Source organism: Balaenoptera physalus (genome assembly GCF_965194825.1).
Source record: "Balaenoptera physalus genome assembly, chromosome: 2".
In the NCBI taxonomy this organism is placed as follows: Eukaryota; Metazoa; Chordata; class Mammalia; order Artiodactyla; family Balaenopteridae; genus Balaenoptera; species Balaenoptera physalus.
Window position 1 is genome coordinate 100,451,636 of NC_138883.1, and position 16,584 is coordinate 100,468,219.

General features: G+C 38.0%; 1 long non-coding RNA gene across 1 annotated transcript; it reads right to left on the bottom strand.

Moving 5' to 3' along the window:
* Positions 1-6,581: 6,581 nt before the first annotated feature.
* Positions 6,582-16,310, bottom strand: LOC309654375. Its single transcript, XR_014260201.1, has 2 exons — positions 8,544-16,310; positions 6,582-8,218 (listed from the first exon to the last, which is right to left on the bottom strand). It is a non-coding gene; the product is annotated as an uncharacterized lncRNA (long non-coding RNA).
* Between the last annotated feature and the right edge of the window lie 274 nt (positions 16,311-16,584).

Here is a 16,584-nt window from a genome sequence, read left to right on the forward strand (position 1 = left end):
TTTTTAGATACTGTGAGAGACACGTTGATAAACGCTTATTGAACAGCGCCATTTTCTCTGCTAGAAGGGTTGAATTATGTCTCCCAAAAGATACGGTAGAGTCCTGGCCCCACATCCCAGAATGTGACATTTAGCAATAGGGTTTTTACAAAAACAATCAAGTTAACATGATGTGATTAGGTTGGAGCCTAATCCAATATGACTGGTATACTCACAAAAAGGGGAAATTTGGGCACAAACCAGATATACACAGAGGGAAGGAGAAATGAAGGCACCAGGAGAAGGTGGACTTGTGACAGGGTCGTGCATCTACAAGCCAAGGAACAGCAAGGATTGCTGACACACACCAGAAGCTACAAGAAGCAAGGAACACTTCCCCACTGGAGCCTTCAGAGGGAACGTGGTCCTGACGACACCTTGATTTCAAACTTCTAGCTTTCAGATTGTGAGAATAAATCTCTGTTTTTTAAGCCTCCCAGTTTGGAGTATTTTGTTAAGGAAACTAATACATCTACAATTAACATTGCACACCCTTTCTTGTCTTACTATATCTTCATATAGAATATGATACCTGTTTTATGGCTTAGCTACTGATTATATATGTAAACTGGTTCCTTTCCAATGACACACAGGAAGGCATAGTTATCTTTCAGATACCTTCCTCCAAAAAAATTCTATGAAAGCCATATCCCTCATTCTCATCCTTTAAATCATTCTTTCTTCTGTTCTTTTGGGCCCTTTGCAAGAGCACAGATGGCTCTCTTCCTTCTTAGGATTATTTATTGTTATTTGGTACAAAATCAAAATGAGATATGTATTAAACTACATGAGACAGGCCAAAAGAGTTTTTCCAAAGCCCCTTTACTCTCTGTCCAAAATTATATTAAGTGAAAACTGAATATTACCCAAACTGTTCTTCAGACCTCCACTGGTGACACTTACTCCCCTTTTCAAAAGTCCAAGCAATTTTGGATACCCAGTAAGAGCAGAAACAAGAAAGATTTCCCCAAGGCCAGCATTCAAGCATTCAAATTAGAGTCTATTTCATAGGGGATAGGCATTCTGATCTCTTTTGATTACTTACCCCAGAGTAGAAATTATCTATAGAGATGACATAAAATTTTAAGATTTTTCTTCTCATTTAAGGCACTAAGAGGCATTTTCCCCCTATTTCCTATGAAGAAACATTAGTATAGCAAGCATGTATAATTTCTAAGAAAGAAAATAAATATATTGCAGAGCACCATTTTTATTGATGTATAGTTGACTTAAAATATTGTGTTAGCATAGTGATTCAGTGCTTTTGAAGGTTGTATTCCATTATAGGTTATTACAAGATAATGGGTACAATACCCTGTGCTATATAGTAAAATCCTTGTTGCTTATCTATTTCATAAATAGTAAACAACTTCTTCTCTGCTAAAGAACTCTTTTTATCCCATTTTCATTTGTATTGCTAAGCAACACCCTGTATCCCCAGTTTTATTTCTGGTTCTGCATTTATTGTCACAGACACCTCCAAAGTTACATCCCACATACTGGAGTATTTTTAGGTTTCATTTGTGAGCAGTCATATGTGCTATCAACTACCTCAATTCACAGTAATGATGCTTCATACTTGTACAGAAGTTATCTTCACTGTCAAACATATCATGAACTTTCTCACCCATTTTATGACTCCTGAAGTACTCCATGAAGTTGCCTCTGGTGTTCCCACCATGAAGGGAGATGACTCAATTAAGATCACACACTGTAGGAGGCAAAGACTGAAGGCAAAGACCCATGCCAGGTTTCCCACCCCTCATACAACTCAGAGCCCTTTGACATGTGATAGCCCTCAGTTTATTTATCTGTAAAATGCAGAGATTTGTCTTGATCATCTCAATGTATCTCCAATTTACTTGGTAGATAACATTGCATGTCCCACAGGAATTTTCTTGCTTCCGGCTGATGCATGCCCTTCTTTCACCAACTGATTTTGAAAATGGAAACAAATAGAAATTTGGCTTATGTCCTATAAAAACTGATGTATATAAATATGAAGCCAGTATTTAGAAGGAGCCTTGCAAAAGAAAGAGTAGAAAATTAAAAGACGGTATCGTTGACTCAAAGTTTTTATTTTACCCTTCATCCCTGTCATACCCTGATTCCTAGGATCAGCAAATACCTAAACGTATTTAAAAGAAGCTGCCTACCAAGGATCAATAATTATAGTACCAGGGACTCACAGAATCACAGGATTTTAAAGTCAAAGAGAACTTAAGAGACCAAAAAGCCATGAGTCTTAATTAAAGGAACATTTCACAGGAGGACCACAGTTGGTGATTCAGGATATGGGTGAGAGTCAGGAATGTGGCCTGGAGGCCACACCAAAAGACAGCTTCCTAAGTGGCCAGAAAACTATGAAGGAGAGCTTTGGTTAGAGCCAGAAAAAGGAACTATAAAGAACAGCAAGAGGCTGAAATATCCATGCAACTATAGCTTACCTAGTTTGCATAAGGTTGTTAGTTTATTTATATCCTATCTTATTCCCAAAAAAGGTTTCAAAAGCAGTTTAACAGTCAAACAATATAGCAAGTTTAAATAAACTTTAAAAAGGAAGAAAAGGAAGGCAGAGGAAATGTAGAAGTAGGAGGTGTATTGTTTTAACTCAGAGTTTCTAGTGCTGCAGAGAAACGCATTTATCCAGTTTAAATAACTGAACTTCATTGCTGTGGCAGGAAGCACGGGGCTTAGCACAGTGTCTGGCACACAAATACTCAAGTTCTATGAGTTACTATTCATGTTACTAATGTTGTTATTTCCCATTAACCTAATGTTAGTTTTCTCCCCTAACTGACTCTTCAAATAAGAGGTCAAACTTGCCTCAGTGGGAAACTCCATTCCCAGTCCTACCTACTCCCTCCCCACTTCCTTTTTGTCCCCAAATGCCCTAACTTTATGAAATAACAAATAAAAATATAATAAGCCTTCTGGGCCCTGGAGCCAGTATCTACACTACTGGCAATACAACCAGCTCCTAGCAAAGCTGTGAAATTGGCCACATTTCTCATCCTTTTTTCCTGACTTCCTTCTTCTTCCCCTTTTCCCAGTGGCATTGTGTAGCCCTATTTAGGGTCTCTCTTCAACTCTGTGCTGCACCACCAGTATATGATACATCCCTTACTCTGCAGGGTAAATTGTGCACACAAACTTTTGGTTGTTTTGATAAATAATTTTATCATTTACTTAATGAGAAAACATTCTCTACAAAACTTGGCTTCTTACTTCCTCAGTGGAAATTAGATCATTGGGCTGGGAATTAGGAGACAGGCCTATTTTTGATAATGTGCACACAAATTTAAAGTCCTGCAAGGGTTACATTTTCAAATGGAACAAAGCTTTAAAAGAAAGGCATTAGGGCTTCCCTGGTGGTGCAGTGGTTGAGAATCCACCTGCCAGTGCAGGGGACCAGGGTTCGATCCCTGGTCCGGGAAGATCCCACATGCCGCAGAGCAACTAAGCCCGTGCACCACAACTGCTGAAGCCCGTGTGCCACAACTACTGAAGCCTGTGCACCTAGAGCCAGTGCTCCACAGCAAGAGAAGCCACCACAATGAGAAGCCCCCACTCCGCAACAAAGAGTAGCTCCCGCTTGCCACAACTAGAGAAAGCCCAGCAACAAAGACCCAATGCAGCCAAAAATTAGTTAATTAATTAAATAAAGTAAAAAAAAATTTTTTTAATGCTTTCCTAAAAGCCATTGTGGAGTATAGTCCTTTTGAGCATAAGCTGCCTGTTCTCCTTGCTTGGTGCATTGCAAATAAACCTTTACTTTGCTGCAAACACCTGCTGTAAGTATTTGGCTTTCAGCTCTGTGGCCACACAAGCCCTTGCTTGATAATAAAAGACAATTTTGATTCTCACAATTTTAAAAAATGAAAAATTTCTATCTGTAGTGAAAGGCTTAACTACCTACTTAATATACAGTTAAAAATCTTTAAAATGCTTTAGTTCATCCTGGTAATTCTCACTCTCCTCCTGATGGCAATGCTTCCCCCCAAATTGTCTAACTCAATCCCAAACAAAGGAAGTTCCTAAAACATTGATTTCCTGGTCCCTTCCACTTTCTAGGACTCTTTCTCTTGTTTGAAATTTCTTGCTTTACTCCAAGTTTCTAGCTCTTTCTATTTATTAGCATAATTAACATAACAAAATATCAGTAGTCCAGCAGTTAGACCCTAAACTTCCTTTAGAAGGGTGGCAAGGAAGAGAGAGAGGGAGAGAGGGAGGGTAGGAGGGGGAAAGAGAGAGGGAAAGACAGAGAAAAAGAGAAAGATCTGGCCCTGCTCTAAAGGTAAAATTAAGACTGTCACTGAAGAGAGCAAGAAAGAAGATGGGACCTAAGACAGGACCTCTCAGAATAAGGACCATACAAGATAGTCTACTCGTAGGGAAAAAAAAAAAAAAAAAGTACCAATATAACTAAAGCCTCAATTTCATGGACAAACAGAAATTGTTTATTCCAGTAATTGCAAGGTAAAAGCAGGCATGCTCTTTAGGGAAGAGCACATAAAGCCATACTTGAGCCCATTTTTCAGGTAGTGTAGAGGCTAGCACATCTCTCAGAGTCAATCTCAAGGTCAGGGCTGAGCTGTTAGGTATCCTAAAATGATTATTCTTTCTTGAAACATTTATTCCAGGCCGTATTTCCGAAGACAACTTCGACAACAACGCTATCGTCTTGCCATACAGACTTTTTGCTGTCCAGTGCCTTCCTGCTTCACATGTGTAGTATTGTTTTGCATGTGTATTCTCCTCCCACTACTGCCTTAGGTAATTATGAGACCCCTTAGTCAAGTGCTTGCATCAGGTGTGGAAGTAAAGACCCTACCTTTATTTATGAAACACAGGACATCTTCCAGAGTTACCTCCCACTGTCAAGGGCAAGAAAATCGCTCTGAGTATATTAGGAACCATTTTGCATTATTATAACACACAGCTGTAGCTCAACTTGTCTACACTTAAATGCCTGGAAATTTACCCAGAAAAAGCAGTATTTAGTTGCTATGTCATTTAGCCATAAGTATTCATAATTTTTACCTTTTTCCCATGTTTCTTTCACTCTTACATTATCTTTTTGATGTCCACAGGCCATATAAAGAACAAAGAATAATCTTTATTGCAGCGAAAGAAACTCCTTGCAAACTTTACCCAAATGTGCTACAGCATAAAACTACGTGAATTAAAAGAAATTCAATAACCACTAACATGAAACTAGAGAACTTCCAAGATACAGATCAATATCTCTGTAGTTCAGGAGGTACTTCTACCCATAGTCATGTCAAAACCCAATACTGCTTTTCACTTCCAGTGATGAGAGAGAGGGTAAGAAGAACCTCACTCCTATGGTAACAAGATAAACCTAGATAAAATTTTACTTTTCTATAGGGCTAATCAAGAAAATACTGTTGAACTGAGCAGAACGTTGTAGCAGCTTCTATACCTAGGGATAGACATCTGATCTCGGTAAAAGCAAAGGGAGAGCAGGCATGCTGTAGGCTGGGGAATTTCAGAGGTGACTACAGCATTGGATCTCAGTATCAGTTGGAATCTGAAAGAGCCCAAAACATGAACACAAATCACTTGACCCAGTAACTCTCCACCCCAGATGCAGCTGAGAATGCAGGACTATGAAGCAGAGAGAAAGTGTAATCCTATACAATCTCAGAGCTTCAATCCTATGACCCTACCAGAGTTGAATATAAATGTAGAACAACACCGTCTAGTGTAAGAGCCTAATCCCATCCCAGATGAACTACTGACCAGATCAAAGGGACAGTGCTGGTATAGGAGGTTGGGGTTTTGGTTGAACGGAGAAGAATTCAATCCAGTTCAAGTTGCTACCTGTCCAGTTCAACTGGACTACAGGAAAAATCTAAATAATTAGCCCCTTACCCTAACCACATCATGGATAAAGACCTTCAGGCTTTAGAAACTGTTTTTAAGAAAAGAACAGATTAAATAGAGTTGGGAGACCAGAAGGGGGAGCTCTCATGCCCTGCCAGAATAGCACAGCCTGAAGGAAAGAGAGTCTCCTTCCTTCCTAGCAAGGACTCAGTCAATGAAAATCCATAGACTCTTTGTTTACTCGAGCCCTCCCAAGTTCTTCTTCCTCTCTATAAATGTGTTCTCCTTCCCTTGCTGTGTGGACACTTGAACGTGGCTCATTATGGTGGCAGGCCCTGAATTCAATTCTCTGCTGGAGAAATATCTGGTAGTCTATGTCACATCTACAAAACAAAACCAAAACACTATAATTCTCTCCACTGTTGTATTATACATAACATCCAGTGTGTAATAAAAAGTTGAGACATGACAAGAAGTAGGCAGGTGTGACCCATAATCACCAAAAGCACAGCCACACCCTGATCAAGTGGGATTTACCACAGGGATGCAAGGATTCTTCCATATATGCAAATCAATCAATGTGATACACCATATTCACAAATTGAAGAATAAAAACCATATGATCATCTCAATACATGCAGAAAAAGCTTTTGACAAAGTTCAACATCCATTTATGGTAAAAAAAAAAAAAAAAAAAAAAAAAAAAAACCTCCAGAAAGTGGGCTTAGAGGGAACATACCTTAACATAATAAAGACCATATATGACAAACCTACAGCTAACGTCATACTCAATGGTGAAAAGCTGAAAGCATTTCCTCCAAGATCAGGAGTAAGACAAGGATGTCCACCCTCACCACTTTTATTCAACATTGTTTTGGAAGTCCTAGCCATGGCTATCAGAGAAGAAGAAATAAAAGGAATCCAAATCAGAAAAGAAGTAAAACTATCACTATTTGCAGAGGACATGATACTATACATAGAAAATCCTAAAGATGCCGCCAGAAAATTACTAGAGCTCATCAGTGAATTTGGTAAAGTTACAGGATATAAAATTAATGCACAGAAATCTCTTGCATTCCTATACACTAATAACAAAAGATCAGAAAGAGAGATTAAGGAAACAATCCCATTTACCACTGCATCGAAAAAGAATAAAATACCTAGGAATAAACCTACCTAAAGAGGCAAAAGACCTGTTGCAGAAAACTAAAAGATACTGATGAAAGAAATCAAAGATGACACAAACAGATGGAGAGATATACCATGTTCTTGGATTGGAAGAATCAATATTGTGAGAATGACTATACTACCCAAAGCAATCTACAGATTCAATGCAATCCCTATCAAATAACAAATGGCATTTTTCACAGAATTAGAACAAAAATTTTTACAATTTGTATGGAAACACAAAAGATCATGAATAGCCAAAACAATCTTAAAGAAAAACAGAGCTGGAGGAATCAGGCTCCCTGACTTAAGACTACACTACAAAGCTACAGTCATCAAAACAGTATGTTACTGGCACAAAAACAGAAATGCAGATCAATGGAACAGGATAGAAAGACCAGAGATAAACCCATGCACTTATGGTCACCTAATCTATGACAAAGGAAGCAAGAATATACAATGGAGAAAAGACAGTCTCTTCTATATGGATAGCTACATGTAAAAGAATGAAATTAGAACACTCAATAACACCATACACAAAAATAAACTCAAAATGGATTAAATACCTAAATGTAAAGCCAGATACTATAAAACTCTTAGAGGAAAACATAGGTAGAACACTCTGTCATAATCGCAGCAAGATCTTTTTTGACCCACCTCCTAGAGTAATGAAAATAAAAACAAAAATAAACAAATGGGACCTAATGAAACTTAAAAGCTTTCCCACAGCAAAATAAACTATAAACAAAACAAAGAGAAAACCCTCAGAATGGGAGAAAATACTTGCAAATGAAGCAACTGACAAGGAATTAATCTCTAAAATTTACAAACAGCTCATGCAGTTCAATATCAAAAGACAACCCGAACAAAAAATGGGCAGAAGACCTAAATAGACATTTCTCCAAAGAAGACATACAGATGGTTAAAAAGCACATGCAAAGATGCTCAACTTCACTAATTATTAGAGAAATGCAAATCAAAACTACAATGAGGTGTCACCTCACACTAGTCAGAATGGCCATGATCAAAAACTCTACAAACAATAAATGCAGGAGAGGGTGTGGAGAAAAGGGAACCCTCTTGCACTGTTGGTGAGAATGTAAATTGATACAGCCACTATGGAGAACAGTATGGAGGTTCCTTAAAAAACTAAAAATAGGGGCTTCCCTGGTGGCGCAGTGGTTGAGAATCTGCCTGCCAATGCAGGGGACACGGGTTCGAGCCCTGGTGTGGGAAGATCCCACGTGCCGCGGGGCAACTGGGCCCGTGAGCCACAACTGCTGAGCCTGCGCATCTGGAGCCTGTGCTCCACAACAAGAGAGGCCGCGACGGTGAGAGGCCCGTGCACTGCGATGAAGAGTGGCCCCCACTTGCCACAACTAGAGAAAGCCCTCGCACAGAAACAAAGACCCAACACAGCCAAAAATAAATAAATAAAAAATAAATTAATTAATTAATTAAAAAAAAAAAAAAACTAAAAATAGAACTACCATACATCCCAGCAATTCCAGTACTGGGCATATATCTGGAGAAAACCATAGTTCAAAAAGATGCATGCACCCCAATGTTCATTGCAGCACTATTCACAATAGCCAGAACATGGAAGCAACCTAAATGTCCACTGACAGAGGAATGGATAAAGAAGATGTCATACATATATACAATGGAATATTACTCAGCCATAAAAAAATAACAAAATAATGCCATTTGCAACAACATGGATGGACCTAGAGATTCTCATACTGAGTGAAGTAAGTCAGACAGAGAAAGATATCATTTGGTATCACTGATATGTGGAATCTTAAAAAAAGGCTACAAATGAACTTATCTACAAAACTGAAATAGAGTTACAGATGTAGAAAATAAAGTTATGGTTACTGGGGTGTAAGGGGAGGGGGAGGAATAAATTGGAAATTGGGATTGACACATACACATTACCATATATAAAATAGATGACTAATAAGGACCTACTGTATAGCACAGGGAACTCTACTCAATACACTGTTATGGCCTACATGGGAAAAGAGTCTAAAATAGAATGGATATATGTATTTGTACAATAGATTCACTTTGCTGTACACCTGAAACTAACACAACCTTGTAAATCAACTATACGTCAATAAAAATTTTTTTAAAGAAGAAAAGCATAGCCAATAAAAACCACAAAAGAATTGGCAGCTAAGTACTTTAAATCCACTACTATAAAAAAGTTAAAGAATTTATAGGAAAATATGAATACGTGAAAAGAGGGTATTTCAGGAGAGAAATGTAAACTGAAATATAGAAAACCTAGAGCTGAACAAAGAGTATCTAAAATAAAACGTTCATTGGATAGCTTAGAAGCAGATTGAAAACTGCATGTAGAAATTTGTTTAGTGGCCAGAAATTAATTCCAACACAGTAGGCATATCCTTTTGTGATGTGACTTTGCCACTCTTCTCATACAGAGATGGGAGAGTATTTCTACAACCCTTAAATATAAAATGGCTTTGCAGCTTTCTTTGACTAAAAGAATGCAGCAGCAGTTATGTTAGTTTTTCTTCTAAGGCCTTAACCTGAGGCTAGACCTAAAGAGATATTGAACGTCTTGGCATGCGATGAGGAAGCCTGGGATGAAACACCATGTGACAAAGAGATACAGCCCTCTCCCAGCTGAGCTTAACTTCCAGCCAATGCCCCTGCTGAATGAAGCTATATGTGTGAATTTAGATGCATCCAGAAGAAGAATGTACAGTCAACACATACACTTCTGACAAATTATAATCTGATAATGTTTTAAGCCACTAAGTTTCATAGTGGTTTATAACAATAGATTATTAATACACTGCAGGTAAAAAGATCAGTCAATTTGACTTTAGTTCAATAGATATTACCCAAACTGAAGCAAAGAGTTAATAGGTAGAGAATAATTAAGGCTCAAGAATCCCAAGCTGGATAAATCCAGGGAAAACCACACCTGGGAACATTATAGGCAAACTGCTAAAAAATAGAGAAAATTTCAAAACCACCCACAGGAAAAAACAGCAGCATTACATAGATGAACACTAGATTGAGAAAGAAAGTTAATTTCTCATCAGACACAATGAAGGCCAGAAAGCAGTGGAAAGATATCCAATGACAAAATATTCCAGCAAATAAAAATATTTGTGTGCATCTATATGCACATACACACATGTATATGCATATGTATGTTATATGTGTATACCCACACAGAATCTTTTTTAAATGTCAGGTTGATTGAGGTATAATTTACGTACAGTAAACTTCACTCATTCATCCTTCTTAGGTATAGAGTTGGAAGATCTGTGAGCAATTCTCTCATTCCCCTTTGTTATCAATCACTACTCCCACCCCTAACCCAGCAGTGATCTGATTTTATCTCTATAGTCTGGCCTTTCCAGATGTCATATAAATTCAGTCTTATAGTATGTAATCTTTTGTGTTCAAGTTTTTTTTTTTTTTTAGCATAATGCAGATGACACTCATGCATGGTGTTGCCTATATTACTAAGGTAACCATTGTTATTATTGAATAGGATTTCATTGTATGAATGAGCCAAAATTTGTTTATTCATTCACCTGCTGATGAGAATTTGGGTTGCTTCTAGTTTTGGACAATTATGAATCAGACTGCTATAAACATTTTTCTACCAAATTCTTCTGGTGACATGTTTTTATTTCTCTTGAATAAATACCCAAGAGTAAAATTGTTAGATTACATAGTAAGTGTATGTTTAATGTTATAAGAAACTGCTGAACTGTTTTCCAAAGTAATGCTACCATTTTGAATTCCCACTAGCAAAGTCTAAGAGCTATGAGACTTCCAGTTGCTCCACATCCACTTGGCACTTGATATTTTAATTTTAATCATTATAATAGATATGTAGTGACATCTCATTGTGGTTTTAATTTGCAAGTCCTCGATGACTAGTGATGTCAGGGATTTTTTAATTTGTCATCTCTCTCTTTTGAAATGTCTGTTCAAATCTTTTGTGATTTTAGAGGGTATTTGTTTTCTTATTGAGTTGTGTAAATTCTATATGTATTCTGGATGTATATCCTTGGTCAGGTACGTATTTTGTAAATTTTTTCTTGAAGTCTGTGTCTTGCCTTTGTATTTAATGTCTTTCAAGAAGAAAAGTATTTCATTTTGATGGACTTTAATCCACACTAATTTTGTTTACACTTTATCCTCTTCATGTTTTCTAAGTCATTGCCTAACTCAAGACCACAAAGATTCTCTCCTGTACTCTCAGGAAATTTTGTAGTTTTAAGTTTTACATTTAGGTCTGTGATATAGTGTTCATTTTTGTAAATAAGAGGTATAGGTCAGGTTTACTTTTCTATATATGGATGTCCAAGTGTTTTGACACCATTTGTAAAAAAGACTATTATTTCCTCATTGAGTTACCTTGTCACCTCTGTCAAATTTTTTTAAAAATTAATTGCTCATAGCTGTGTGGGTCTATTTCCGAATTTCTTATTCTATTCCAAAGATCTGTATGTCTATCTTTTCACCAGTAACATAGTATCATGATTTCTGCCCAAATAAGTACTCCAAATGGTAGGTATAAAACAGTCAAATATATGACAACAATAGCACTAAAGATGAGAAGTTGGGATAAATAGGATTATAGTTTTACAAAGTTCACACATTGTGATCTTCTTGAAGATAGACTATGGTAAGTTAACTAAGTACACTGTATTCTCTAGAGCCACCACTTAGAGATATAGCTTTAAACCACACCAAAAAAATCAATAGGAAAGATAAAAATACTAAAAAAAAAAGATACAAAATTCAAATTACCCAGGAGATGGAAGAGAAGGGTCTCTCTCTTACTTTAGAACTGAATTTCCAATTTCCTACTGTGTGGCATCAAAGGATGCTGTACATCTCCAGAATATCCTTCAACATTCACTAAGTATTTACTGAGTATCTACTCTAATCTAAATATTGTGCTAGGCACTGAGTAAAATAGTGATGAATAAAATAGGCATGGACCTTGACTTCATGGAGCTCAGAATCCAATGGGGAGACAAACATTGAAAACACCTACAAATATCATTTCAAATTCTGAGAAACACAATTAGAAATCAAGCAACAGGGCTTCCCTGGTGACACAGTGGTTAAGAATCTGCCTGCCAATGCAGGGGACACAGGTTCGAGCCCTGGTCCAGGAAGATCCCACATGCCACGGAGCAACTAAGCCTGTGCGCCACAACTACTGAGCCTGAGCTCTAGAGCCTGTGAGCCACAACTACTGAGCCCACGTGCCACAACTACTAAAGCCCACGCACCTAGAGCCCATGCTCCACAACAAGAGAAGCCACTGCAATGAGACGCCCCCGCACTGTGGCAAAGAGTAGCCCCCGCTTGCCGCAACTAGAGAAAGCCCTCATGCAGCAATGAAGACCCAACACAGCCAAAAATAAATAAAATAAATAAATTTATTTTTAAAAAAAGAAATCAAGCAACAGGGCTCTATAAGATCTCATGAAGAACAAATGCAGTGAGCATAGTAGACAATACCGGGGTTCAAATCACTGATATTGCCAGTTTTCTTTTCCTTCCAGGCCTATGGGAGAATTATATTTCCCTGGCCCCTTAAAATTACATGTGCCAGTGCTTTGTCCAGTGAAATGTAGGCAGAAATGATGCATCATTTCTAGGCAGCAGCATTTAAGAACAAAATTTTTTTAGTATTTTTATTGGCGTAAATTGCTTTACAATGTTGTGTTAGTTTGTGCTGTAAAACAAAGTGAATCAGCTATATGTATACATATATCCCCATATCTCCTTCCTCTTAAGCCTCCCTCCCACCCTCCCTATCCTACCCTTCTAGATCGTCACAAAGCATCAAGCTGATCTCCCTGTGCTATGAAGCAGCTTCCCACTAGCCATCCATTTTACATTTGGTAGTGTATACATGTCAATTCCTCTCTCTCACTTCATCCCAGCTTCCCCTTCCCCCCGTGTCCTCAAGTCCGTTCTCTACATCTGTGTCTTTATTCCTGCCCTGCCACTAGGTTCATCAGGAAGTGTTTTTGAACCAGTTCAAAATTTTCTTTGTGCTCTTCCCCTGCCTCAGAATAAGAAACGTCATGTTGAAATTAGAGCATCTGGGAGATTGGGATTGACATATATACACCAATATGTATAAAATAGATAACTAATAAGAACCTACTGTATAAAAATAAAATAAAATAAAAATCAAAAAAAAAAGAAAGAATTTAGGACATCATTCAATGGTAAACGAAACAAGTCACTGTTGTTTTAGGGTTGTTAAAAACAGAATAATCTAGTCTAATCTGACTGATACATTGAGTATAGACAGCTTTTTACACCAAGACCCAAAAGATAAATAGGACATAGGGAGAAAGGGGTGGAGGAGGTGAGGGAAGTATTCTTAGCAAAGGGAATAGCAAATCCAAAACTTTGAAGAAATAATGCTATTGGTTAATTTGTGAAATGGAAAGAACACCAGGAGGGTATGACATAGTGAGCAAAGGGGAAAATATGGAAGGATAAGGGTGGAGAAGTTTTCCAAGGACAGACTATTCAGGATATTAGAGACTGTGTTCAATATTTTAGATTTTCTCCCAGATGCAGAATTCCCTTGAGGTTCTTACATACTACAGAAATGTTTAAATTTCTAATTGTATCTCTCTGGACATTGTGGGAAGAATGGATTAATAGTTGGGGAGACAGAGTGGAAGAAACAGGACACACTGGGAGACCATCTTAGTAGTCAGCAGGAAATGCCATGGCTTGCAGAAGGTAGCCACAGTAGAAATAGAGAACAGGGTGGATTTTGGAATTAGAATTGGCAAATTTGATAAGGGATTGAATGTAAAGTGACGGAGAGCAAGGTATCAAGAATGACTGTCCAATGACTGGCTCCTGAAGCAGGTTGGTTGGTGGGAAAGATGAGTGACCAGGCAAGGCAAAAGGCCTGATGAAAAGACAGAACACTGTCTGGGACATGTTAGATTTGGGAGAACTATGGGGTATCCAAGAAAAGGGTCTAGCAGGAAACTGGATACAGAAATCTAAATCTAAGAAGAACTGCATGGTTTAGTAACAAATTTAGGAATCACTGGCATTTTAAGCCAATGAAATAGATGGTCTTAAATTAGGAGAGGACAGAAGGTGAGATGCAAAAAAAATAATAATAAAATACAATGCTAAAGAACACCAACACTTAGAAGTTTTTAGTGGAAGAGGGGCTGGCAAATAAGATTAAGTAGTAGTCAAAGAGGTAGAAGGAAAACCCGGAGAAGGAAGAATCGTAATTCAAGAGACCAATGTTTCAATGGGGAAAAAGAAATTAGAAATTTCAAGATACTTAAGGACTCAATTTTTCATGAAGTGTGACAAATAAATATAATTTCTCACTTTAGGAAGATCAATTAGGTAACGTGTTAAAAGTGAAATCAAGACTGGGCTGACTTGAAGAATGACTGAAAATGGAAAATGAAGATGGCAATGTTGACAACTTTCTATCAGAGAAGCTAAGTTATAAAGCAGAGAGACACAGGCCAGTTTGATGGGAGGTGATATGGTTTCAAGGGAAGATTTTTATTGTGTTCTGTTTTCTAATGGGAGAGACAAGAGCATGTTCAAAAGTTAGTGAGACATATCCTGAACAACAGAACTCATGTTCCTTCCCCTTTACTCCCCAAGCCATATCCCCACATAATCACACACCTAATCAGTTACCAAATCCTGTTGCTTCCATCCTTAAAATGTCTTGAATCCATTCCCTTTTCTCCATCCCTACTGTCTCAGCACTAATTAAAGTTTTTTATGTCTCTAACCAAAGCTTTTATTACAGCATCTATCCAGAGTTAACCAAACTGCAAGTTTAAGGGTACAGTACTGCAGACTGACAAGTCAGCCCACAGCTTCTGACCCCCAAAAGCAAGAAATTAGGGTACGACTACAAAGTTAGAGGGAAAAGTCCATACAAGATCATCATCATTTCTGACACCAATTGCAAGTTTGGGAGTTTCCCAAAATCATCCTCAGTTTTGAAAACTCATTAGAAAGCTCACAGAATTCATTGAAACCTATAGTACTCATGGTTACATTTATTACCTTAAAAAGTATACAAATTAGAACCAGCTGAAGGAAAAGAGGCATAGGGCAGAGTATAGATGGATTCCAAATGTTAAGTTTCAGCTGTTCTCAGAATTCCAACACCCTAACAGCATCATTGTATGACAATACACATGGCGTTTTGCCAACCCAGGAAGCTTACTCCAGCTTCAGTGTCCTACATTATATTAGGGCTTTATTACATAGGCGTGATTCGTGCCCACATGGTTGAACTCCACGCCCTCTAAGATTGGCCCTGGCTTCCATCTCCAGGCTAATATCTCTATTCCACACAATCCATCAGACTAGCTCTTCCCTCCAAGATTCATGCTTTTTCATGTTTCCATGCTTTTGTACACGCTGGTCTCTCTGCCTGGTCTGACCTCTCCACTCACCACCCCCTCATATTCCTTAACTTTCTGTTATTTAGTCATCTTTTGAAACTCATAATATCATCTCCTCTGGGAAACTTTTCCAGATTCCATTAGCTCTAACTAGCTTCTCCATATTCTCCCATGTTACTGTTATACTCCTTTAAATAAACACTTACCAAAAGTGTGTTTCTTCCCCCAGACCTTTAGAACAAAACTATTATACCATATGAACAAGTTCTAACAACATCTGGCATATGTTAGAAGTTTAATAAATGTTTAAGTGTATGAATGGGTAAGTCAGTGAATGAATGATCTAAGATAAAGTCCAGGCCCTTTTGAATGGCATTCAAGACCCTTCACACTCAAGCCCCAAGCTATACTTTCAGCCTCATCTTCTGCTATCTTACAAATGTACCCTGTACGATACCCAAGTGCATGTCCACCCAATATACTGTGTATTGCCATAGTTCTGTGAGACTCTTCCAGTCAGTCTCAGTGTGAACTCTCTTCTCTTCCAGCATCCCATCCCACTGTTTACTTGTAAAATCTGTTTTCTAAGACTCAGCTCAAATATCATCCCTATGTATAGGTTACCGTAGTTCTGCCAATCCTCCAATCTCTATCCCATAATGCCTGCAGAGATGAATTTCATTGACTCCAAAATATGAAGGAATCAAAGCCATAAATACAAAATCAGGCAATGCTAAAGGGGTGAGTTTGGCATGGAGTAATTACATGGGTTTGTCACTTGCCAAGAACTTCCTGAAGATAGTCCTATGTCACACATCAGAGAACAGAATCTCTCTTAATTTCTTTGGCTAAGCATAGCAGCCAAAGAAAGGTCTAAATATAATAACTTATCAATAGTTCTCACTCAGCTGAAAGTCATAGAGGAAAAGAAAATTGGAGCCTTGGTTCAGAGTTAGTCCTAGAATTGACTACTGACTCCATCATGTACTGGGTGTTTGACACATGCAAATATCTCTGGGCCCCAAATTCCTCATCTGGAGGAATGAAAACATCTACCTCATAGAGTCAGTGTGAAGATTAAATTAGT